Source organism: Aethalodelphis obliquidens, unplaced genomic scaffold (genome assembly GCF_003676395.1).
Source record: "Aethalodelphis obliquidens isolate GAN/ISIS:26980383/991018 unplaced genomic scaffold, ASM367639v1 scaffold1, whole genome shotgun sequence".
Classification (NCBI taxonomy): Eukaryota; Metazoa; Chordata; class Mammalia; order Artiodactyla; family Delphinidae; genus Aethalodelphis; species Aethalodelphis obliquidens.
In genome coordinates, this window is record NW_020837945.1 from 41,715,267 (window position 1) to 41,741,828 (window position 26,562).

The 26,562-nt window shown below is 35.5% G+C and overlaps 1 protein-coding gene across 3 annotated transcripts in view; it reads left to right on the forward strand.

The window, feature by feature from the left end:
• Nucleotides 1–26,562, forward strand: part of EPHA3 (EPH receptor A3) — a 365,092-nt gene that overhangs the window by 255,249 nt on the left and 83,281 nt on the right. The gene's annotated exons all lie outside the window — the stretch shown is intronic.

Below are 26,562 nucleotides of genomic sequence, written 5' to 3' on the forward strand. Positions count from 1 at the left end.
CACAGCCTACAGTTTTTTTTTTAGTCACAAAGGCTACAACCAGAAAGCTTTATATGACCTCTGGAATGAACAATGCAGAAAGTGGAGTGGAAAGACATTTTCCTGGAACACTGAATAAAGAGTGAACATGTGTGTATGTGTGTGGGGTGGGAAGGTGTTGGGAGGCGGGGCAAGGGGAAAGTGCTTGGTATGTGTGATTGAGTGTTTGTGAAAAGCACCAGATTGACAGATGGCAGGATGTACACAACATGGGAGGGATGGCAGCAAAAACTCATCAGCCTTTGTTCTGCAAAGAATCACCACCAGAATACGAACCAAAAATATGCCAAAATGAATGAAGTTTTTCATTTGTTCACAGTTTAAAGAAAATGTTCTCATTGACTGGGATTATATTTATTAACACAAACTAAAATTTTAGTCTGGTGTCATTTCAGTCTCTGTTTTCCTCCTCAAGTTTTAATAAGAGGATTTATACAAGTCCAAACTGCCGGGAGATTGTAAGATGGTTGGCTGTAGCATCAAATAAAACAGTTCTATCAGTTTATCCTAAATAAAGCTATGTATCTATCTTTGCTTTTAGACATAATTTTTGATCTTAGAAGTATTTTTGGACAGGATTTATTGAATTAAATTAGACCCCGGATTAGTTAAGTTGACCAAACAGAACCAATAGAATGTGTGTCTATCTATCTGTTTATCTATATCTATCTATCTTTCTATCTATCTAGAAAGAGAAAGAGAGTGATTTCTTTTATAGAATTGGTTCACATGATTGTGAGGACGGGCAAGTCCACAATTTGCAGGGTAGTCAGGCATGTTGGAGACCCAGGGAAGAGTTGATGTTGCAGCTGAGTCTGAAGGCAGTCTGGAGGCAGAATTCCCTCTCTCAAGGGAAATACCTCAGTCTTTTTCAAAGGCCTTCAAGTGATTGAATGAGACCCAGCCACATTATGGAATACTATCTGCTTTCCTTAAATCTACTGATTTAAACGTTAATCTCATTTGAAAAACACCTTCAGAGTGACTTCTAGACTAGCTACGTTGATACGTAAAATTAACCATCATACTCCCCCATGGCAGTGGTGTGTGTGTGTGTGTGTGTGTGTGTGTGTGTGTGTGTGTGTGTGATTGCTATCTTTCTTTTAAATAAATATCTAGACCATACATTTAAGGGAAATGCCAGGATAAGTTGTTACACGGACAATAATAATCTTTGAATTTCACCCACTGACCATATTGAAATTCTCTTTTGGTTAATTTTAATTCTACTTTGGGTGTCTTTTCTTAGGTTTTCCTTGGAATGCAATACCTAATGCATGAGATGTTCCCTCCCCCCATCCTATCCCAAATATGTTGAGTTTCAAGACCTCCTTTGGGTGACCACTTATCAATAGCAATGTAATTTGTAGAAAAGGCACATTATACTATTTTTTATTGGTAAATATTTTTACATCAACATTTTACTTTTGGAGATCACTTTCTCATGTGCCTCTTTTGGATAGAATTTCAGGGACAGTGTCCGGCTTTATGACACACACATCTTCTCCTTAGCCTTTGAAGGACATCTCTATGTCCAAGAGAGTGTTGTGATTGGCACTAGCACCACTCAGAGGGCTTGTTTATCATCTTTGGGTAGTGATATCAATGAAAAACCTCAGCTCGGTGATTGTTAAGCATGAAATTGTTTAAAAAATTACTCGGAAGCATTTTCAACACACCAATATGTACCCACTTCAAGCCAATCTTATTGGCTCAATGCCTCTGAAATTAAGTGTGGGTATGCCTGGCACGCTAAAGCTGAACCTGATCCCCAAGCACTTGGAAGTTCTTGGAAAGAAACTGTTTTCACAACTGTAAGGCTTCGAACAGATAGAAAATCCACAGCCCTCTCACATTTGTTGTTTCTACTCAACTTGAGTTTAGATGAAGTGCTTGGCCTGAGGCCAAGTATGTTGAATTTGTTGGAATAGTATCTTGTTCTCAAAAGACAACACATTTTTCTAGACTTTCTGCAAATGTAAAAGATTGTCATTATTTTGTCAATATGTCTTGAATCCATTTAATTCTGAAGGATTTTACTGGAATCAAAATTTGAATTAATTAGTGTTGTTATTGTTTTCTCCTGCATTTCAGTCTTTGCTGCTTTTAAAAAGTTTTTTTTAAATTCATATCATAAAGTAACTGCACTTTTATAACAATAAAATCTTTTATCTATTCAATTTAATCCCCCAAATATTTATTGAGTACTATAATGTAACTAACACTGTGATATGTATTAGGGGGATACAATGATAATTAATACATGCTAGCAGTCTTCGAGAAGTTTATAATTACTTCGACACTTAATCAAATAAATATAATTTGTTCAATCAAAATGCATCAGGATAAAAAAGGAATGATCATTTCCAGTTTGGGAATTGAGGAAGATTTTATTGAAGAGGTAAGGTTTGAGGTGGACAATTGAAAGATAGATAAGAACTTAATAGGTGCAAAAGGGAGCAAAAACGTTAAGGACTGAGAAAGAAAGCAGAGAGGCTGGAGAGGTAATTGTCTCTTCAGGAAAGTACAGTCAGCTTAAGTGTAGGAGAGAAGGCTGAGTGGGGGATGGAAAGGTGGTTTGAGATCTGCACTATTCCAGGGGGATTCAGTTTGACTGAAACAGACACACACTCTCTCACCTGCATTTCCAGACATATTTAGACAAAGATACAGAATTTAAGTGAAGTAGTAACATGGATGGACCTGGAGATTATTACACTAGGTGAAGTCAGACAAAAACAGATATCATATGATATCGCTTATAGGTGGAATCTGAAAAAAAAATGCAAATAAAATTCTTTACAAAAAAGAAATAGACCCACAGACATAGAAAAGAAACTTATGGTTACCAAAGGAGAATGCGGAGGGATAAATTAGGAGGAGGAGATTAACATATACACACTACTATATATCAAACAAATAATCAACAAGGACCTACTGGGTAGTACAGGGAACTATACCCATATTTTGTAATAACCGATAAGAGAAAAGAATCTGAAAAAGAACATACATATATATGAATATATATATATATATATATAAAAGAATCACTGTGCTGAAAAAGAACATATATATGTATATAAAACTGAATCACTGTGCTGTACACCTGAAACTAACACAAAATTGTAAATCAACTATACTTCAATTTTGAAAAAGTGACTTAAAGGAGCCACAGACTCAAGAGCAGAGACACCATATCTTGGCTCAGCTTTACTCCTGGTCTTCTAGAATCCTGATAGGGTAACAGCCTTAGGTGACTGTGTAGCAAAGGTCCTGCCAGACTTGGAAACGCACAATAATCTTGCTGTACCCCTGCTTTTTAATACTCAGTTCTGTATTTTGCATTCTGGAGAAAAGCACCAAAAATTGTGCTCTTCAGTTTAGGGGAATATTTACAAATATTGCACCCTTTTGGTTCTTGAACCAGTTCAGCGAAAACAAGACCAATAGACAGAGGGAAATGGGGGCCAATGCGGAGACAGTCTTCCAGTGTCTTTGAACAGTATCTTCGCTTCCTTCTTTTGTTTGGCATAGAAGGCCCATCTCCCTGAGGATCCTGCCATGCAACTTCTTGCAAGTCAAGCATGCATGGGAATTTTTCTGCATCTTATATGTAGTGGCACTCGTGTATGTTATAGATGGTTTGGGATGGGGTGGAGAGAAAGACAGGTAGATTTAATGGAGGAGAATATTATGACCTGACCTTTGATTTAGGGAAAGAAAGAAAGTTGCAAGGGACAGCAAGTAACAAACTAACAATAACCCAAAAGAGAGGTAGCAAGATCTATACTAAATTGAAGAAAAGGAGGAAGATGACCTTTTAAGAGATTAAAACCAGAATGTATGAATTGAGTAGGTGTGAATTAAAGAGCAATGGTGAGTTGCAGCTCACTCAAACGTGAAAATAATCTAAACAAGTGTGGCAATAAAGCATGGTGAAGCCTTTGATCGAGATCGGAAAGAGGAAAGACACGTGATAAGAGCATCTTAGATTTGATGAGATAAGGCAACATATAGGTTGTTCATCCAAATGGTCATACAACTTTAAGCAGTTGCCTATTAAAGTCTGATTCTTGGGAAAGAACTTACATATGAGTCGTATATTTGGAAATCATGAGAGTTGTAAAGGAGTCAATATAGAGTATAGAATTTTTTGTTAAAATATAGGGCCAAAGATAAGATCTTGGGAACTGCAGCAAATAGCTTCGAGCATAGGCAAAAGGGCCAGCTTTGGAATCCAAGCTCAGACTTTAGGAAATAATCATATGCAACTGTAACTTATGAAATCTTATTCTCTTTTTTTCCCCCCTCTCTTAATCCTCCTCAAAAAATATAAGCTTTATGAAGGCAAAGAGTTTTTGCCCACTTGTGTTCATTGGTACATTTTTGATGTATTTCCTCGGAGCTTGAAATGTAGTGGGTGTTTAATAAATGTCTATCAAATGGCTCTATAGTCAGTTATGCCCTGTTGATTCCACCAGAACAACTCTCTCCTTATTTCTATGACATCCTTTCTGTCTTCACTGATATTTCTAACTTCAGGTTCTCATCATTTTTCATCTGGAGTATTGCAGTAACCACTAGTCTGGAGTTGCTTTTCTACCTGATTTGTTTTATAAAGCATCTTCAATCCAAGTGCTTTTCTGTGGCTTACAAAGTTCCCCATGACCTGCTCCATGCCTACTTGCCATTTAATACCTTTCCAGTTTATGCTCTATGAATACAATATCTTATAACCTTCATAAACTCTCTACAGTTTCATGCCATTTCAAACATGTTAACTATTTCCACTTACAGGAAATTCTGTTTTCCTTCTTCACCCAATGCTGTAACTCCTCAAAAGCAGGCACTGGGTCTTATCCATGTTTGCTGAACTGTAATGAAATCATGGCAGGATTAATCTTATTGAATACCATTTTGATCATGTTGCTTACTTGTTCTAAAAGCTTTAATGGCTCCCCATAATAGAGGAAAAAAAGTCAAACTTCTTAGCCTGGAAATTAAGACCTTTCACATGTAGGCTTCACGTAAATCTCCAACCATAATCAAAAACAAATTTAACTCTTTCTTATTCTCCAGGAAGTTTTGCAGATTTGGTGACCTTCACCTAAAATACACTAATTCAATATTTATGTATCCAAATGTCTTCCATCCTGCAAGGCCCAGATTAAATGCCAGCAGCTCCATTAATTTTCTCTAATTCTTCTCAGCTAGCAGTAATTGTGCTTTCATCTGAACTCCCATAGCACTACATTATCAGTTATCTGCATCTCTTATGGTGCTCTTCTATTCTAATTTACATTAGAATGACATTTTATATGCATTTAATTTTTCCTACTGTACTCTAAGTTCCTCAAGGGCATGATCCAGGCACGGCCCACATTTGTCTCTTTCACAGTGGCTAGATTGGTCCTCATCCAAATTGGTACTCTTAGATACTTTTTAAGTGAAAGAGATACAAGAAAAAGGGAGGAATGAGCAGAGGATTTAAATACCAGAGGTTTCACAGAAGTAGATCAGAATACAAAAGCTACTATTGTTGGTAGTTGGGGATGTACCCGACCACTTGAGACAATTGAGAGTGAAATTTGGGGACAGAAGTTGGATTGCAAATGTTAAAGTACATACCGTGTGGCAGGCACTGTGCTAATTGTGTTCTGTGTATTATTTAATTCAATCTTCATTAGGAAAAAAGCCCTATAAAATAGAAACTCTTATTTTCCCAGTTTTTTTAGTGGAGGAAACTGAGAAAAGCACGTTAAGTAACATACTTAAGTTCACACAGATGTTGCTGAATCATGATTTGAACTCAAGTAATCTGACAGCAGTGCCTGCCTTCTTAACCACCACTTTCCCCTCTACTGAAGCATGCCATTGAAGGGAAGAAGAATATGGTTTAGCAATGTAATGGCAAGGTCAGCAGGGCTTTTGAGGACTCAAGTAATGGTAAGAAGGAATGGAATCAATGGCAGGTATTAGTCATGAAAAGAAGTAGGAAAAACCTGTTTCTCTCAACATGAGGAGGAAAGAAGGAAGAGATAGGTGAATCTAGAAAGTCACTTTGCCTGAAACAGGTCATGAACTGAATTGGATCAGGATTCAGAAATTGCTAAATCACAGAATAAAAACGAGATGTGCCCTTTCAAACTGATACCACTGTTGTTCATCTCCTTTGTGTATCTAGACAAAACCTCTGCAACTCACTAGTGGGTATTAAGTAAGAAAATAACAGAACTACCAAGGAATTAAGTAAGCCAGTATGGAAATTTTATTACATCTGCTCTTAAACTGTATGAAAATAAATGTTTCAACGTAGTCAGTTCTCTGTAAAATCAGTTTTTGTGCAGGTACAGCTCTGTTCTGAAAAAAACATTCATGATAGTTGTTCACATATTTTTTTATTCCAGTGATTTTTTTGTTGTTGTTGCTTGTTTTTGGCTAATGATTTTAAGACATTGTCATCTGTACTATGGCCACAATTGTCATAGCCCCCTACTTATGCACATTTAAACAAAATTTCTTCTATCTGTTCTCATGTCTTTAAGTTTTCCTGGAAGGTTAGCTTCCTTAATTATTTAATGAAGAGGACCTTAATTAACATTCTCTTCTTGTACTCATTGTACAGGAATCCTATTTTCCTAGGCCCACTTCTACCCGCTAAACTGAGAAACAGTTCATAAGTTAAGAGGAAGTGTGAGCTGGTATCTTATCAAGGAGATGTGTGGAGTTTCCCTAAATACTGTCAGCCAGTATCTTCTCTAGTTCAGTAATCTACAGCTATGCAGTCTGACACATTCAGAATTTTTAGGGGAAATCTGTTGATGGGCAGAGTTTGTTCTAGTCTATGTTCTTGTATTTAGTTTATTGTAAAAAGCGCAGTGATATGAAAGGAAAAAAACAAAAGACTGAAATTGACAAGTAGCAAAATTTCAAGACTGGGAAAGAAATGTCTTTTGTGAAAACTTTTTATATCCTGGACAACCTTAATTGTCTATGTTGAAGAGAAACAGTGTTTAAATAATTCAACATTTGAAGAGTTACTAGAATGTGTCTGGTGGTGGGCTTTAGTATCACCTTCACTGTTTCTACAGTGCAATTCTCTGATTCACTTTTAGCCAGGGAAGTTATCTAAAAGCTTTGTTCAATTCTAAAAATGTAAAACCATGATGGTATGGAGAGATAGGAAAGAAAATGTTACCACAAGTTTCTGCATAATTAATAATCAATCTGTTCTGAAAGATTTAAATCAAATTGGGATTGACTTTTGCCCACCTTAAAACCAAAGATCTATCCATCTGAAGTTTTTGGATCAGTCAGCCCCAGCAGACTCTACAAATAAGAAGACAGCGTGAATCAATAGAAGTTCCTAAGACAACTCATAACTTCACTAGTCATGACCTAGAACTTGAAGAGGCCTGATATACAGATTTGGTCCTGAATGGCTCTATACTATGATGGAGCATGTTGACTTATTTCTGGCAGTCCCCCTGTCACCCTCATGCTTAGGCTCAAGCTTCTGTATTCCAAGATATATTTCTTAAAAAGATTTAAAAAGCCCAAACCATACAACAGCTTTTATTCATATCTAACACAGACTTTTTATTTCTTCTAATTGCAAAGAGCTGATCCATTGGCATATATGCCACTTCCAGGAATGCTCTTAACCGCTTCAACAGACTTGGCACTGTCTAGATGTTGGTTTTGATTGCCAACCTACAAAAGAGAAGGAAAATCACAAAAGAGAAAATTAACAAGTGTTCACAGTTCCAAAATTTGTTCTACAAATGTGTTTTAAATCAAATGAATCATCCTTTGGCACAAGCTATTCACTTTATAGTCATTCATTTGAAAGGCTTAGTCTCTGTCTCCTGAAGACTGTGGTAAGCATTATTACTGATGAATGAGACAGTTACCTTAAATCATAAATAAAACAAACAGAATAATTTAACATTTGACTCTCAGAAGAAGGTATGTTATCTCACTTTGCACTGGCAATATATTTTAAAAAGAGTATTCAGAAAATCAGTTTAAACCACAAAAGGATCAAGGATGTGTCTGCATAGAACTGCTGCAAGAAAAAAGTAATTTGATCCAACAAATGCATCTTGATTAACAAAATATGTGGTACTCCAAAATATTTTATCACTTTGCTTTTCTAGTCTTTTCACTACATAAAAGTGGTTTCAATTCTTATTCTTGTAACTTTCTAATTTGATTAAAGGTCTCTGGCACTAAATAGAATTTATGCTGAGTACTATTTATATTTATTCTTGAGATCAACTTTTTAAATTAATGTCAAGTCTTTGGAAGGGTAAAGACTTACAAAGGTAAATAATATTAACACTCAGATAAATTCGGCTTTTCTTTTTTTCCATCTCATTTAATCTTTACTTTTAAAGAAATTTTGTAGCTCATTTATAACTTCTTCAAGACTATTTTTTAAATTGGCTCCTTAGACAAGATAAAAACTTAACAAATGTGTGTAGTATTTTCTCCATTGTATGTAGATATCTGTAGGTAAGCCTTGTATTTCTGCATCTCTGCCTAACATCTGTCTTACCTTACAAAACAAAACTTTGGGAGTAGTAATTGTAAAATGGCAGTGTTATTTCAGAATGTTCTTATAGCAACAAGTGGGAACTGAGGAAGTTGGAACAAAAAAGATTTCTGTGTGAGCCCACTTGTCTCAATTCCTATGGGACAGGTGTCTCTTCTGGTGAAGTCTGCTAGACAGTGAGATACCCAGGACATCATCACCCTGCTATGAATGAGTCTCTCCCAGAGGGGACTTACTTATCTGCCTCTTTCTCTGATTCCTACTGGACTCTAATTTTCACTCACCATGTGAATTGACAGGAAAGATTTATTCAGAGATATATTTTACCTCACTTTCAATCCGAGTACAGGCTTCTGTTTGTGGGCTTCTGTAACATGTTACCCCAACATAAAACTAAATTGAGTTCTGTAAGGCTTTGAGAGGTGTAGGATGGAGAAGGTGTCATTACTTGGTTTTATTCATCCTGGGTTCAAGAATGTAACTCTAAGACGAGATAGTCATTCAGTGCAATTATTATGATATGTGTATCATATATAGTACTATATATAATAAATGTTAGTATCTATTAAGACAACAAAAAGATTTTTAAAAAATTAGTTTCCAAAATTAAAGGTAAAATATATACATTTATACATATTATAAACACACACACACACATTTAGTTACATATAAGATGTTCAGCAAGGTATTTTTCAGTTGCTTGGAAATTGGCAAATAAAATCACAAAATAGGACAAAAATTCATAATCAAATACCACAATCAATACCACAATCAAAAAGAACTGCAAACAGATGGGACCAGATTTCCTGAAGGTCTTTTAAATGGCTCAAAATGGGTCCCTGCAATGTTGAGACCTACAGAGTCCTCTGAAAAAGTCACAAGTGCCTGTAGGGAGCCAGCACACAATTCCAATGTCTGGTATCAGCCAAGAAAACAGTGGACTCAATAAATACAGTGCAAATGTGTGCACAGTAAGTATAAACTTTTTCATTTTTCCACAGTCTCTACACAGTGCCCCCAACATCAGAAGAGAGAAAGAAGGAATAAAAGTGCAAAGTTTTTTCTCTCTCACCCAGGATATTGATGTTTTATAATGGTATACACTGGGCATTAATAACTGAAAGTTAACAGGAAGCTATGAGATATTCTAGCAATGTTATCAAAGAACAGGAAATCAAGTTTCAGCAGATCAGAGGAGCTCTGTTCTCTGTATTCCATTTAAAAAAATGTCATGGGTCTGGTGTGCATAGTGATGCCTACTTCCTGTTTGAGGGCCCATTGTCATGATACCTCTGGTATTTGCCTACAAATACCCAAGAATGGCTAAATAACAAAGCACCTCTGCTTTTCTAACTTGGGAATGCTGTATTCTGAGCATAGAAGGGCAGGATTAAAAAAAAAAAAAAAAACACAACAAAACAAAAAACTAACCATTTGGTCCAAAAGAGTTACCTCTACCTAGAGTAGATAGAAAAGTAGAGGTCTAATTGAACAAAAATGATGCCACTAAAGTTCTAGGTAACACCACAAACCATCTTTTTATCCCACTGTAGCAACTTTAGTCCTCTTACTCAAGTAATTTCTAATATCTGTGTTATAACTTCTAACTCTCAGGAGTGAGTTTGAGGCATTGATGGTGCTGGGGTAGGAGTGTGTATATGTCTGTGTATGTTAGCTCTGGGTAACCGCACTTCTTATATCTGTTTGTGTGTCTGTGTTTGGTTTCCCTAAACAAAGACCCAATGGATACAGAGACTTTCTAATGACAGTATTTGCTATTAACTAGAATAGAAACAAACTGTGTAAATGTCTTGAAAATCTAAATAGAGTTCAAGATGGTCTCAGCTCTCATCAATATTCTGAGTATCTTCAGAGACCCGAGGTGTCTTAGTTTGTCTTCTTCTAGAAGCCTTAGTTTGGCTTCTTCTACAGGTAGGGGAGTATGAAAATAAAACAGGGAAAGGAAGGCAACCTATGAAGGGTCAGGTATTGGTCAAATTACCCTGTGGAAGACTGGAATTTAATTCTGCTGCTGAACAGTGAGAGTCAGTGTAGAACATTTGCTTCAGAGTTATGCCATTCAACAGAAGATAAGGCATCTGGGTATAAATATCCAAGGTTTATCTGTTCTTGACTGAGGCTGTCCCAAGGATGAGAACTAATTGAAGGGGTATTAATTCTTAGAACTTCCAGCCTGAAGTGCTTGGGCAGAGCTGACTCTGATGGCCAAAGAAAGCCCTCAGTCAAATGGAGTGAAATGCTGGCAGCTTGAAATAGGAAAGTTACCCTACAATAGTAAATTCCAAAGGGATACTGTTGGGACACCAAGAAAATATGCTCATTAGGAATTGAATGGTTTGGAGTACTTCATATCAGCTAGTCTTTAACTGAGATGATAATTTCTATATGCATAGAGGGGAGCAGAAGGTATCAGATAGTAATTTATAAAGAAACCCAATTCTAGTGATGAGAATGTTTTCCATCTCCATAAAGGTGGGCTCCACATCCGCCTTTTACATTGTTTTAACCATTGTAAACTGCTTTAACCATTCCATCATACCTGACAGGTGATAGACACACAGCCTCTCTGGAATGAAATCATTTTATGATATTTAATGATTTTTACTAAAGAATTAATCAAATATATGCAAAACGGAACATGTAAAATAGTATTTATTACATTATTAATTTAGGAAGGACCTTAGAACCATGATAAGGGGAGCTGTAAGACTAACTAGGATTGTTGCTTTATTAAATGATATATAAAATTCTGCTGTCTCAAGTGTCTTTTTAGAGGAACGACTTGAATATTTCTTTAGTCTTAATCCAGTAGGGTAGTAGGAAAGAGAAAGAGTATGGGATTAAATACTAGTCACTACTTTTTTTTTTAAATGTACTTTTATAGAAGATAAATTTTATCTTCTATATAATTTAAATAGAAATTATCTCATTGCTTATATTACGAAGTGTAACTGGAAAGTATGAATGGTAAAACTGAAATGAGAGAAGTTTGTGAAAATGAATGTGAGTACCACAATTTGCTAATGTTTTAGTTGAGTGTCTTAATATTTTTAATTCTAGGTTTCCTTTGATTTTTGAAATCAGAAAAATTCCCATCTTTTAAGATTGCTGTTAGAATTAAATGAAATAATGTGTGAATCTAATATATAAAAGTATCAGTAATTGAGCTTTACATAGGGTACATGTACATGTATATACACATATATATGATGGTAGATATATTATATATTGAGTGTACATATAAATAAGTCTTTTTGTGTTGGATTTTTAAAACTAGTACATTCAGGTTTTACATTTCATCAGTTTTCTTCCATTCCATATCAGCTATGGGTATATAGTTTTCTCACTGGTGTTGGATCTGATGATTCATATGATTTAAATAATTTGTGTTCAAATTTCGTAAAATATTTGTATCCATCAGTTTTTGTGGTTTTATGTTCGTATTTAATAATACAAACATAGTCTCCTCTATATTGCATGTTTTCCACTGATATTTGGGTTAAAATGTGTTGCTTTAAGATTTCAAAGTTACCAATAAAGTTGACATTAAGTAGTCAGTTGCCAGTTTTTGCAGCAGCCACTCTTGGGATAGTTTGTCATCAATGTGATTCGTCATTTCCTTACATGAACATTGCTAGTTAGCAATTTGTAGTCCATAGAGCCTTCTAATTTGTCTTCAGAAAAATGACTTTGAACATGTTATTTTGTTAAATTATAGATGTTAACTGAATAAATTCTTTGGTTGCATGTTTTCTTTCTACAATCACTTGATTGTTTCCTGTAAAACCCTGCTGACTTTTCATGGAATGTGTTGGAAAATTTTTCTCACAATTTTCCTTCTGTGTCTGTCTTTCTGGTAGTCACTTCCCTTATTATAATCTTAATTGCTATGGATTGTGCAATAAGGACATGCTCATTTTTTGTTGTTCAAAACTTGTTTTACTTGGGTTGATTTTTTTTTTTCTTATCTGATTTCAGGATCCACCATTTCACAAGAAAGTTAGTGGTAAATTACCTAAAGCACTTCCCAACCTATGGCTGTACATTTAAAAACAATATGCATGAAGAGAACACAAACATTTTATTATGTGTAATTGCCTATGCACTGGATGCTTTATATTGAGCACAAATGTTAATGGAATATTCATTCCACATGTACCTATTTGCAAATTCTATACATTGTTTAGAACCCAGCGTCTGGTCTTAGAGGCTTCTTATTTCAGGATCCCTTTTCAGAGGATTAAACCAAGCCAATAGAGCCCCAAATCAGTTTGACAGTCAGTTATTTCTAAGGTTAACAAAGAGTAAAAGTACCATACTTTAGCCATTCAGGAAAGCAAGATGTGTACACAGATCCGTAAATGCATATATGAAAACCAACTGTGAGCCCCCCTAGAATGTAACAGGGATAGGAAAACTCAGTCGCGTTTGGAGAATGGACTGCCAGATTTTGCAACCTCAAGTTTGCTTTGCCTCTAGCATTTTTCCCTCAGTTTTTTCTTCTAGCTAGGTACATTTTGAAGTAAATTTAACTTGAAAAGCATGTTTCTAAAGCTAAACCACAGACTGTGCAATGTGAATAATAATGATTTTTGGCTTATTGTTTTTCAATTCTAGAAGAAATCTGACAGACCAGGCCAGTTATCCTGTCTGTATAATAATTTATACAGGGTTTTTTATTCAACAAACAATTCTGAAAATTAGATAAAATATATGGAGCACAGTAAAAAAGAAAAAGTTCAAAATCATTCAAAGCCATGCAATTAATTTAACCACCTCTCAATTCTGGTAAATAATGCATACTTTTTACTTCAGGTTATTCTTTTTTTTTTGTATAACTTTATTGAGGTATATATTACATTTCATGAAACCTACCCACTTCAAATATACAATTCAATAATCTTCAGTAATTTTACTGACTGATGCAGCTGTCATCATAAATAAGTTTTAGAATATTTTTATGCCCTCCAAAAAGTAATGATGATGAACTCATCACTGCATTTTTAACTCAGTTTTTAAATATAATTTTAATTTGAGTCTTTACGTTGAATTTATTTTTTCATAAATAAAACTCAACACAAAGTGATTTAAGTTCAGTTCACAAGCTTGGGAATGAATGTTTAGAATTTTTCCACACCTCAGTTAAAATGAAATGTCTCTCCTCTAAAATCTGAAGATTATGCAGCATTGTCTGAGAACTGTTCTATGTAGACTAAAGACAATTTTTTGTCAGCTATTGGGAATTAGAAATGCAGGAACCCAAATATAAACATTGAAATGAAAGCCAAACTCAAATGAAACAAGTATTACTATATTTGTATCTGCATAACTTCCTTTTTGCTTTTTTATGCAATCCAAAAATGGCACAACTTAAGGCTATTTTTTCTAATGTGCTAAAATTTTTATGGGGCATGTAAAAACTAATCTGCTCCAGCTCTCAAAATTCTAAGGTCAATTATGTGAAGTTTGCATAATTGCAAAACTATGTATTGATGCATTTTCCTTATTTGGATGGACTGGAGAATTAGCATTACTCCCAAATTCATGGCTAGCTAAAAAGGTATTTGACAAAAATTCTTTAGATAAATTAATCCTGTGCCTGGAACTAAAGAGGTCAGGCCACAGGCATCATGGAAATTAAACAGCAGGTAGTCTGCCTCTGCAATTTCCTCTTTGTTTTCTGCTTACAGTTTTAAAAATCTCTGTTTGTGGAGAATGAAATATTATTTAGGGCAACTAAATGTTTGTATTTCTTAATCAAGTGATAGGGGACAAAGAATGAGGGAATTTGCTTGGGAAGTGTCTTAGTAAGTGCAAGCGTGGGCAATGCAAATTTTACAGCCAAAAGAGAAATTTTGCAGGCATAATTGCTTTTGGAGACTCTGTAAGTCTCTGTTGATGTGCATTTTCTTTATATAAATATGCAAAACACTCAAATTGGCATATTCCCCACCTGCAAATTACAGACAGCTAGACTACAAAAATTAATAAACACAGCCTCTTTTTAGTAATTAATTAGTTAAATTTTAATTGATCAGGGGTTTGGGATGATGCAGAAGTGAATATTAGGATTCATGTATAGTTAAGTGTATTTAGCCTTTTCCTATTAAAATTTTTTCAGGTGACTTCTTTAGAATTAACAAATAAAGACTATTATGTTAAGAGTATATCTATATTATAAATAAGTTCCTAGCATAAAAGCAACATGGAAGTAGGGCTACTCAGAAAGATGATTTTATTGTCATCAAAACATTTTACATTCTATATAATGACCCATCAAAAATGTTCTCTTTTCTGGAATACTCCCTTTTCCCATTTTTTTCAAGCCAATGAGAATTTCTGTATGTAAGTAAATTGGATAGCTCTGAGTTAATTTGAAAATTTGATTTCCAAATGTTTGACCAGACTTTGCAGATTTCCTGTTATGGGAGGTTTGGGCTTTTACTTCCCTAAAGGAAGGGATCAACCTACATGATTGCTAAAAAGGACCTCCCTCCCTGCTTCAGTTAGTCTCTGTTGCACTCAAGGTAGAATTGCTAGGCATACACAAGCCATATAGGCCAGGCCTATACAAGCCATATGCCAGGCAGAATTTCTCAACATTTTTTTCTGCTTCCACACACAGGATCAATACTATTTAGATGCAACATATACTTCTATGGTGTACATTTATGGGGGGAAAATGCGTTATAAAAATTCATGATTCATACAACAGTGAAGAGTAAAGTAATGGTTGCTCACTCATGGATATGATACTTATAAGGACAATTGTCATTCCTTCAGGAATAAATCAATTTCTCACTCAACCAAGAACATATATAAGTGAGAGTGAAGTTATTGTAGGACTGGACTTGATTTTATACAAAGGCCTGCATGCATAAAAATGTGTGTGTGTGTACGTGTTTCAAATTTCAGTACCTCAGTTAAAGTTAGCTATTTATTACCTGTGACACAAACCCCAACTAATCCTACTACAAGAGTGTTTATATGTGGTGCCTTAAAGAATTCTGGACTGACACACTGTGATATCATTTTCTCTGTCTTCTTTTCTTACTTATAAAAATGAAAGGATCCAGCAAAGAATGAACAAAATTGTTTACCTTGGGCCTCAATGAAACCAACTAGGAGCAGGTCCAGATAAGGATGTCAGCTTAGGATTTAGTGTCTAGTATCTAACAATGAAGTTTTACTAAAATCATGGATTTAATGGGCAGAGATACTGGTGTCCAACAGGCAGAAAGCCTATAATTGCAGAAGTACCTCTCCCTTAAATAGCATAATAGGTTAAAAATGTGTTTTATCAAAGCTTCTACGGGTAGATTTTAAACCTGAGTGTTGGTTAAACATCAAAGACAGTGCATCATAGCAGTTTCTGGGTTTGAATAAAGTAAGAAAAAAATAATTACTGCAAGACTGTGTGCATACCAGGTATTTCCTTAGATACCGCATTAGCTGTCTGTCAAGAAGAGGTCTTTTATTTGTTTGAAAAAACATCTAGATGCTATTCCACTACAGTGATTATTTTAAAATGTAATTTTTATTATTATTCAGGTATAGTAAGGCCAGCAGATTAAGGAAATAATTGCTATTGAAAAGGTAGTTTGTTATTTACAGTCCCCAAGAGGAAGGGGCATGTCATACCTTGGAGGACCACACAGAGAAACACCAGGGTCAGTCAGGAGGTAGAGGGAGCAAGGAAAAAGCATGGGCAAGAGCCTTTACTCTGGTTTTGTAAGAAAGGCAAGGCAAGGGGAGATAAGGTAAGTATACTTAGTTAGGATTGGCTAGTTTGAATAATTTCAGCAGTAGACTGTGAGGTATAAGGACTTTCTCTAGTTGTCTGGTACCTGGTTTTAGGATGATTGGGTCAGAGGAATATTTCCTGGTACAGCATAAGAGCCAGATGGAGAAGGTAATGTGTTGATTAGTTTGCAGTATGAGAGGCACACTCTTGGGCCAGTCTTTGCCATTTCTAGGAATTGGCTAACCCTGGGAGAGGCAGCCTATCCCTGGTCAGCAAGGCTCCAGATGCCAGAGCATAAAGAATACAGAAAATAAGGCTTCCCTGGTGGCGCAGTGGTTGAAAGTCCGCCTGCCGATGCAGGGGACACGGGTTCGCGCCCCGGTCCGGGAAGATCCCACGTGCCGCGGAGCGGCTGGGCCCGTGAGCCATGGCCGCTGGGCATCCGGAGCCTCTGCTCCGCAGCGTGAGAGGCCACAACAGTGAGAGGCCCGTGTACCGCAAAAAAAAAAACAAAAAACAGAAAATAGGAAAATATAGTTAATAGTGTGACATATCAATATTAAGACCTAATTATGCAAATCATATATTTTACTTCTTTTTAAATTGAGGTAACATTTATATATAGTGAATTGTCTTAACTGTAAGGAAAATTAAATGACTTTTAATAAACATATCTACCCCTGTGAAAATACAGAGTATTTCTATCAGTGCCCCCTTTCCTTTTATAGTTATAATTTGTGAATAAAAGTTTAATTTACTTAAGACCAGTATATATTTTGTCTATTTTCTAAATATAACATACATAATATATTGTAAATTTGTCCTCCTTTCTGTTCTGCTTGAACACATGAACCAAACAACCCAAGACCCAAGAGGGTAGCCTTTCAGACTAGTTTTCTTGCCATTATCTGTAAAGCGGAAGCTGGGTCAACGGCAGTCCTCTTTTGCTCCAAAGGTGCGTTAAAGTTGTAAGTTGTATAAAGTTGTAAAGTCCACTGCTGCACATAATTAGAAGGCGCAGGCTGCTTGTCAGAAGCTCCACAGAGAATACCACCGTAGTCCAGATTTAGTCCCTTCTGTCCTGTGCTGGAACGTGGCCACTCTACTCCTGAAGGACTCTTGAGTCAGAACAGACATACTACCTCAGCAATCCTTTGAAACAAACAAACAAAACCTCACACTGTGGTTAGCCTAGTTCTTGACTGAAGCTTTCTCTTCATTCATCTGGTCTTGATCTTGTACCATCACCCTTTTCCCCACCACATCCCTATTATCTGTATTCAACAGCTGCTCCTCTCACTCTTTGGCGACATCTATACTAAAATAATTTTGCCTGTACTAAATGTTGTATATTATTTGATTTTGCCCAAGATTTCATATTTAGTATTTAAACTTGGATTATTAACTTCGGTTTTGAAGTTTCTACTCTATTGTCTTTATTTTGTGGAAGCTGCTGAATGAAGACAACAAGCTTACAATCCTACATTGGTTAGGAACTTGGGATATTAAAATCCTATCAAAGCAGGGCTTCCCTGGTGGCGCAGTGGTTGAGAGTCTGCCTGCCGATGCAGGGGACACGGGTTCGTGCCCCGGTCTGGGAGGATCCCACATGCCGTGGAGCAGCTGGGCCCGTGAGCCATGGCCGCTGAGCCTGTGCGTCCGGAGCCTGTGCTCCACAACGGGAGAGGCCACGTCAGTGAGAGGCCCGCGTACCGCAAAAACAAAAAACAAAAAACAAAACAAAACAAAAAAAATCCTATCAAAGCAGATTTTCTAAATAGAATAACTAGGAAGCTTATCCAAGAAGAACTTTGAAAAATTCAGGATTAAGACATATTGCTATTCCCAAAGCCAAGTTGTATCTTCTGGAAATTGTAAGATATTTAGAAATCTTATGAAGTGAGAAATTTCTCAGACAACTTTCGGCTCTCTGGGAGGGAAGATTCTATCCTTTCCATGTATATTATCTCTGGAATGCATTTTTCTAAATTTAGGCTCAGACCTTAGAAGTGTGAAGTGTGGATTTTCAGAAATAATGTAAAGAATATTGCATAGTTTAAAATAATACATGCAGAGCTCAATGTCTACCTGTCTAGGAATTTTAAGAGAACTTTATGCTTCATGTGTAATCGATGAAGGAAAAGAATGCCCTAGATGTAATTTAATTTTAGTTGTCTCCTGTTAAAAGACAGCTAGACCCTCCAGCAGCATCACATTATCTGTGTAAATAGAGAACATTAGGCTAAACACCACACACACACACACACACACACACACACACATTATGAATAACTACCTGCCATTTTCATCGCCTTGTACATGCATGAAGTCCTTGATTAGGGCTCACTGGACTCAGAGACTACAGGCATGTTGAGAGTACTCATGGCTCTTCAAAGGACTTAAAGAGAAGAATATTGTAGAATATCTCAGCAAATCCAAGGAACATTATTTTTTTTCTAAAATATACTGATGCTATAAATGTATATAATGTCTCCAGGAATCTCAATATTTTATGACAGTTTTGCTGGTATGCTGCATTTTTCAAAGACAACTAGTTTTAAAAGAAATCTTTATTTGCTCTACTTTCTGTTATTTCCTACCTACAAGATTTTTTTATTTTAGACTTAACTCTTAGTGGATAATAAAACCCTTAAAAATAGCTATGTGTCACTATTAACCTCTTTCACAGTGAAGAATTATATCTAGAAACCTATGATTACCTCCCATAGATTTTCAAAGCCATATTACATATGGAGATTATAGAAAATATATATACTGTTCTCTGCCTCCTGGTCCTGGCACAGAGCTACTAAAACTCACAATTTCCTAAGTGATGAGTACAAGGAACATCTTTTGTCCTTTTGTCTTCTACCCCAGTTCCTAACACCATGCACCTGAAGCTCTTGTAATTTCTTGGGTGATAGGAGTGTCTTTTGTTCTAATGAGGTGACTCTGGGTGGGCTCCTGAATGTCTTCTGGAGGAGGACTGCTCACCAGAAAGACCAAGCCTTTATTAGAAGCCTGGAATTTTCAGCCCACCCCATTCCCTTGGTAAGGGGGAAGGGCTGAAAATAGAGTTAATGACCTATCATGCCTACGTGATGAAGCTTCCATAAAAATCCAATGGTATGGGGTTAGGAGATCTTCCAGGTCAGTGAACACACCCCAACTCCACAGAGACAGAAGCTCCTGAACTTAGGAGCCTCGTAGACCTTGCCCTATGTCTCTACATCTGGCTGTTCTTCTGTATCCTTTATCATACTCTTTAATAAACTGGTAAATGTGTTTCCCTGAGTTCTGTGGCCACTCTAGCAAATTAATTGAGCCAGAGCAGAGGGTCATGGGAACCTCCAATTTGTAGCCAAGTCACACAGAAATTGTGGGTAACCTGGGAAGCTTCTCATTGTGATTAGCATCTGAGGTGAGGGGCAGTGTTATGAGATTCAGCCTTTAATGTGTGGAATATGACACTACTTGCAAGTAAATAGTGTCAAAATTCAGTTAAATTGTAGGAAACCAAATCAGAATTGATTAGTGTGGGGAAACCTACACATTTGCTGACCAGAAGTGTCAGAAGTGTGATAAGTATGGTAGTAGTGTGAGAGTAAAGGAGAGGAAGAACTAGATTTTTTTTAAACAACGTATTGAAGATTGATCCGATTGTAAGAGGATATTGAATGATATTAAAAGAAGGAGAACTTAATGTTAAAGATCAATTGAAAAATGAAAAACAGCATCTCTTTTGATGAATTCATGCAATAAACATCTATGAAATGAACTCTTCTATTACTACTGTTTTCTTTCTCTTTTATTGCTCCATGCTGAGATGGGAATGAGATTATACATTTTAACTGCATTCTCCAATTTTTAAAACTACTCTGGAATATTCAAATTTTAATAATGAAAATTTTAAAGATTTTACAAATTTAGAACTAAGAAGCCTAAAATTTTGACCAGAATTTTCCCCTCTGGAGAGGTCTTGCTCAAAATTTACTTTCAATGTATACGTTTTAGAATGTTTTTCTTCCAGCACTATTGATTCAGTTTAGAAAATTATTTTTCTCTTTACTATACAAAATAAATGATATAATTTTATAGAAAAAGGTATTTGTTTAACATCTTACAATTTTCATTTTTGTTTGAATTTTATTATTTTAATAATAAATCAGGAGTTAAATAGGATTATCTTTCAAAGGAACTAGTCACAAAATATATTGTACATTTTTTTGCAAAGCTAACCAAACTGAATAAATAGATTTATGTACAGTTGGTGTGATGCTAGGCACTAAAGACTCTGAGGAACTTACAATCTAATGGGAAGACACACTAGTAAGCAAATGGTATAATTGCAACACAGTGAGATGGGCTAAATAATAAAAGAATGAAAAACTATACTATATATCAGAACAGAGGAAGGAGCTGATTAACTATTGCCTAAGGGACTCAAAAAAAGCTGTATATTAGCAATGCCTTTCTAAGGATAATGAGTAGAAGAGATTTTTCCAGTGGAAAAGGGAAGAGATTGAGTGTTCCAGACAGGGAGTATATTACAAGTACAATTGTAGGCAGTGGCCTAAGGAATTGTCTTTAGAATTTTAGTTTGAAAGGCGAGCAATAAATGATAAATCTGGTATGTATGTTACAGTCTAATGAGGAATCTTAAATAATAATGTAATTAATTTCAAATTACATATCCTATTGTAGTCCAGAATTTCCCAAATGTGTGATCTTAAGAGATTTCTGACATCAAATTCTTCAAAATATAGATTGCTAGACCTTTACTTTGAAACTTATTTTTTAGTTAACAAGTTTAGGAAAACTGATTTGAAATTATGAGGTTTTGAAGGAAAAGACGGTTAATGTTTTATTTGCTTTATAAAATGATAAAAAATCAAAAATGTGTGGAAAATTGAGGGAAGTTCTGGAAAGATTGAGATGAGAGACACAGAATCCAATGCACGTGAAAGATGGCAATGGTTTGAACTGAAGCAGGGCTGAAAGAACTATAACTGGGTAGAAAGAAAATTCATCGACTTTCAGATGCTGAAGTTGATTGGCATACAGTGTTATTGGTGAGGGAGAATATATAAAGAAGTATAACTCTGAAATTCAAACTGGTAGGCTGTAAAAATGGTGAGTCCTGGGATCAAAACAGGAAATTCCAGAGAACAAGTTGGGGAAATCAGGATAGGGGTGGTAAGATGGAGAACATTAAGCTATGAATGATTATGCTCATTCAAACTCAAGAGTGTTTCTGGACTTTATAGAAATGTCCACTTCTGAAAAAAACTAAGGAAATGTTCTTAAGTGGGTATTGTAATGAATGGTACAAAATAATAAGAGAGGCATGCTTTTAAAGGCATGCCTGATTCAAAGGAAAAATCTTTCAACCATTTACTCGATGATATTTTCCCATGGAGATAATTTTTTAAAGTTTTGGCTCCCTTAGAAAAAGACATACTGAGCCTTTTTTTTCTTATTACTTTAACTTGTCCAATCTCTAAACCACAGAGACACCTTAGAGGTTCATTAGAAATTCCCAGACCCAGAAAGAGAAAAGTCCCAATAAAAACAAACGAACCAAACCAGATCCTTAGAGTTGAATTTTGAAGTTTTGACTTCCTGATTCTAAGGATGGGTCATATTTTAGTTACAGAATAAGGGTAAATGCCTCTTAAAAACACCATAGTTAAAATAATAAATCCTTTCCACGTCTGACAGTAGATTTGGATGCACAAGTATTGTGTGATTCAAATACAAATTGTGAGCTACACAAACCCCATCTCTAACCAGATCTCTTTACATAGAAACCTTTCTTAGCCTGACATCTTTGCTTGCCCATTGTAATTTGCTTTTCTATTATTACATTAGATGCAATCAATGGCTCAGGCTAGGCGGACATTGAGAGAAAATCTTACTCTTCCTCTGTAAATAAATAACTGGGGTTCAATTATGAATTATTAAGGGTTATACTTCTCTGTCTATCTTCTGGACTAGTCATGCATGTCTCTGATTCAAGAAACTGCCATTACAGTGGCCTGGATATAGGGAAGAAAATACTCAGGGAATAATTCAACCCTTGGTTCCCAGAAAGGTATGTCTCCTTAGAACAGCAATTGAAAAGCATTTTGATACCAGCTTTCACAAAACACATATTACTAGATAACATGGGGTGAAATATCTGTCGAGTCCTATGTCGTGACCTAAGAAAAATTTTAAAGAATGAATTGAGAGAGCCATGAGCAAGTTCACTGTGACACCGCAAGTTAAGAAATTTGTCAGTATTCAGAGTGTTCTGAATTTTTCAGTGGTGTGGAGAAAGTTCAGAAAAACTTCATGGAGGGTGATTAACTGTATGATTTATGGGCTTCTTCTTCCCTCCCAACCTTCACTGTTTTTCTCTTGTATTTGTATTCTTTTAAGAAATATTTTAGTTAAAAATAAAAATTTCACTTTACAAGTATATCATATCTCCTTTCTTTATTTTCCAAAGAGCACGTATATCCAGTTATACTCAGAATAGCAAAAGCTAAGGATCAAATATTTGCTCCCTCTCAAATACCAACACAACAAAAATGTATGTTACACACCCAGACATTACTTTAGAGTTATTAACTTACTAAAAATTATTATCTTCCTACTGTTTTAATTTTTATTCTTTTTTTTTCTTCCCCTACAAAACTATTCATTCACTAAACTGTGTAAATTCCTGGACCCGTTTCATAGCAACCTACTTAGTCATCAACTTCATCAACTTCTTCCTGTTAATAAGAGAATCATTGTAATAATATATCATTTGAGGTACATAAAAGTCACCAGCATAAATCTCTTAATCCTGGGCTGTTGAAGTGTTCATCAGTAATTGCTATTTTAGCTTATACACCAGCATTTCACCAGGGAAAACCTATGCTTCCTCTGCCTCAGTAACTTTTCACTCTCCATCCAAGCATTTCTCTAATTTTAGGATTTTTTTTTCATTCTGTACAACTATTACCCACCACTCCTTCAAATCACAAATTTAGAAAAAACAGAGAAATGAGAATAAAATAAATCAAATGTAAGATATACATTGCATCATTGATATAAATTGTATCACATTCTTTTATAAGAAAAATAAGAATTTCTATGAATTTTGAAAATTACTTTGAACACATCACTCTTAGATACCTAAAAACGAACCAAAAAAAAAAAAATCACTGTTTCTCATCAATGTTACAAATTGTATTATAACACATGAGCAAGTATGGATAAATTATACTTCAAGACATGAATTAAGAAGTGTTCTAGAAAACATTTTAGAAAGCGTGGATACTGTGGAGTGCCCATGGAATTTTTCTCTTGCTACATGTGTTTTCTTATGTCTTAAAATTATTTATTAGGGGAGAGAAAAACAATTTCTGTTAATTATTTATTAATATTAAAATATTGATGATCATTACCTAAATGTAACAGGATTTCAGCTGGTGCACTGGATTGAAACTGCTGAAATGCAGCCAGTACAAGGGGTGTGTATTAAAAGAGCAGAACAAATGACTTAACAGGGGCCTAAAAGCAGCAATCCGAAAAGGTTCATTTCTTAGAGGTGGCACAAGCGTCGAGCAATTGCCTCTACTTAAGTAAGTGTGGAACTACAAAAGGTTATTTATTACAGTCCAACAGGGCACTGCAGCTTGCTCAAAGACCTTTGAAGAATTTCAACAGTTATAAAGTCTTGCCCAGTGCAGAAGCAATAAAATTTAAGCAGATCCCCAAAAGAGCCTGGAAAGCTTTCATTAAAAAGTTAATACAATCTTCTTCACAACTGTTCTTGGAAATGAATTATTTTCTCTCTCCTCTTTTCTGAGGAGAGATGCTATACCTGTTCATTTTCAAACCTTCTTTGAAAATGTATTTTAACTGTTAAGAAAAAGAAACCAGGTTCACGGTGGTATGAAACGAAGTAGGGAGGGTCTCCATGGGTTTACTAGGAAAGTGTTCCAACATTCAGCTTCTTTGAAATGCTCTGTAAGCACACATTAGAAGCTATTCTATTAATGCATTTACTTCAGGAGGAAAGTTGGTGGAATTTCTCCATTATTTTTGTACAAAAAGCAAAATTTGGTTCCAAGGACATTGGGGCTGAAATTATTCTATTAACGATTAAATAATAAATTGATTTTTCTAAGTATTAGAGTAAGTAAAAAGAAATTAATTCTTAAAAATTTAATGTACCTGTTATTTATTTCTAACTCAGTGACGTGTTTATAAACTTCAAATATGTTTATAAAATTTCAACTAAATATAACCAAAATAACTTATCCTTTGCTTAGAATCAATTTCAGAGCAGCAAACTGACTCGGGGTGAGAGCTGGGGGTGTTGTGAAGCCAGTTTGAGAAAGAAAACAATAACATTGAATAGACAGAAAGTGAACATAAAAGGTAAATGACATCAAGTTACATGAAAGAATGTTAATTGTTAATGGGAGCAAGATGTGAATAAGAAAATGATTTTACTTTTCTATCAGAAAAGCAACACCTACATTTTTCTTTGGAAAAAGATTAAGTAATCATCCCCTGGCCATTAAAGTTATGAGGCTTTAATTACAAAAGTTCATAAGAAGATCTTACAAATAATAGAAATAGGTGGATGGAAAATGTACTGCAATAGATCTTTTGTTTAGGTTTACACTTTCTAAAAAAGTGTCACAAGGCAAGTTTAATGAAAGCTCTATTTTTAAGTGAAGAATAAAAATGAAAGGCATTTATAGACAGGAACAATTAAGGTGAGAGGTTGGGTGCAAAAGTCGTCAAGTAATAATCATAGAAACATCAAATCAACATATAGGGAACTTTATTGCTAGCTGTTGTAGGGAATACAAATATACTGGGTTCTAATAGTCCTTGATTTGAGAAAAATCTATAAAAAACTATGTCCTTTAGCAATGAAAACAATTCAGCAGTTGATGTGCCTGAGAATTCTACATTTTTGTTTGTTTCATGTTTGTAATTTATTTTGCTGCATTGAATTACGGCAGAATGCCACCGAGCCCCACAGTGAGGTATTTTGGTTGGCCATTGTAGCAAGATTGAGATTTGAAACCAAGGGTAGGACTTCCCTGGTGGCACAGTGGTTAAGAATCTGTCTGCCAATGCAGGGGACACGGGTTCAATCCCTGGTCCAGGAAGATCCCACATGCCGCGGAGCAACTAAGCCCGTGCACCATAGCTACAGAGCGTGTACTCTACAGCCCACGAGCCACAGCTACTGAGCCCACATGCCACTACTCCTGAAGCCCGTGTGCCTAGAGCCTGTGCTCTGCAACAAGAGAAGCCACTGCAATGAGAAGCCCACACACCACAATGAAGAGTAGCCCCCACTCACCACAACTAGGGAAAGCCCATGCGCAGCAACAAAGACCCAATACAGCCAAAAATAAATAAATAAATTTATTAAAAAAAAAATAGAAACCAAAGGTACTTTGATGGATAGTGTGCATTTTTCTTTTTAATGGAAGGATTTGAAGTATATCTCTTAAAACATATTTAATCTTCCATTAAAAAAAATGGTGACCCTATGATATCTGATCCAAACAGATAGTTTTTTATTCATATTCTATACTTTTGATAATGCATAGAAAAACATAACAAATATAGAGTCATCCCCCAATAAGATGCCTCAAAATGTATCTATAGAGTTGTGACACAAAGAGTACTCATTTCCTCAGTACTTCTTACTAAATATATATTTTTTTAAGAAATGAAAATGTAAAAGCAGAGATCGTTTCTTCCTGATATATATTTTTATTCATGAGAGATTTTTGTCAGAAGTCAAGATCTATTGTACTATGTCCTAAATCCTACCTATTTTACAATACACCGAATATTATTATTACCTATGGATACCATGGGACTCCTTGTGCGTAGTGGATTCCAGTCTTCTTACAGAGTTGCATATGAAAATGTTACCAATGAGCTGAAGAATCTGGCATTCATAACTTTGCAACGTTATAACAAATAGGTAGTCCTGATGTTTTGTTCTTTTTTTAATATATCAAATATATTTCATGGCTTACATTATAGTAGCAGATTGAAAACATATGCTCACTTGCCACTAGTCCACCAGCAGCTGAAAATCTCAGCTCATTTTCCATAGGCCTGTATGTACCAGGGCTATAATCCAGCTTCTGAGGCTTGATATGAGGCCAGATTAATACTCAAGAGC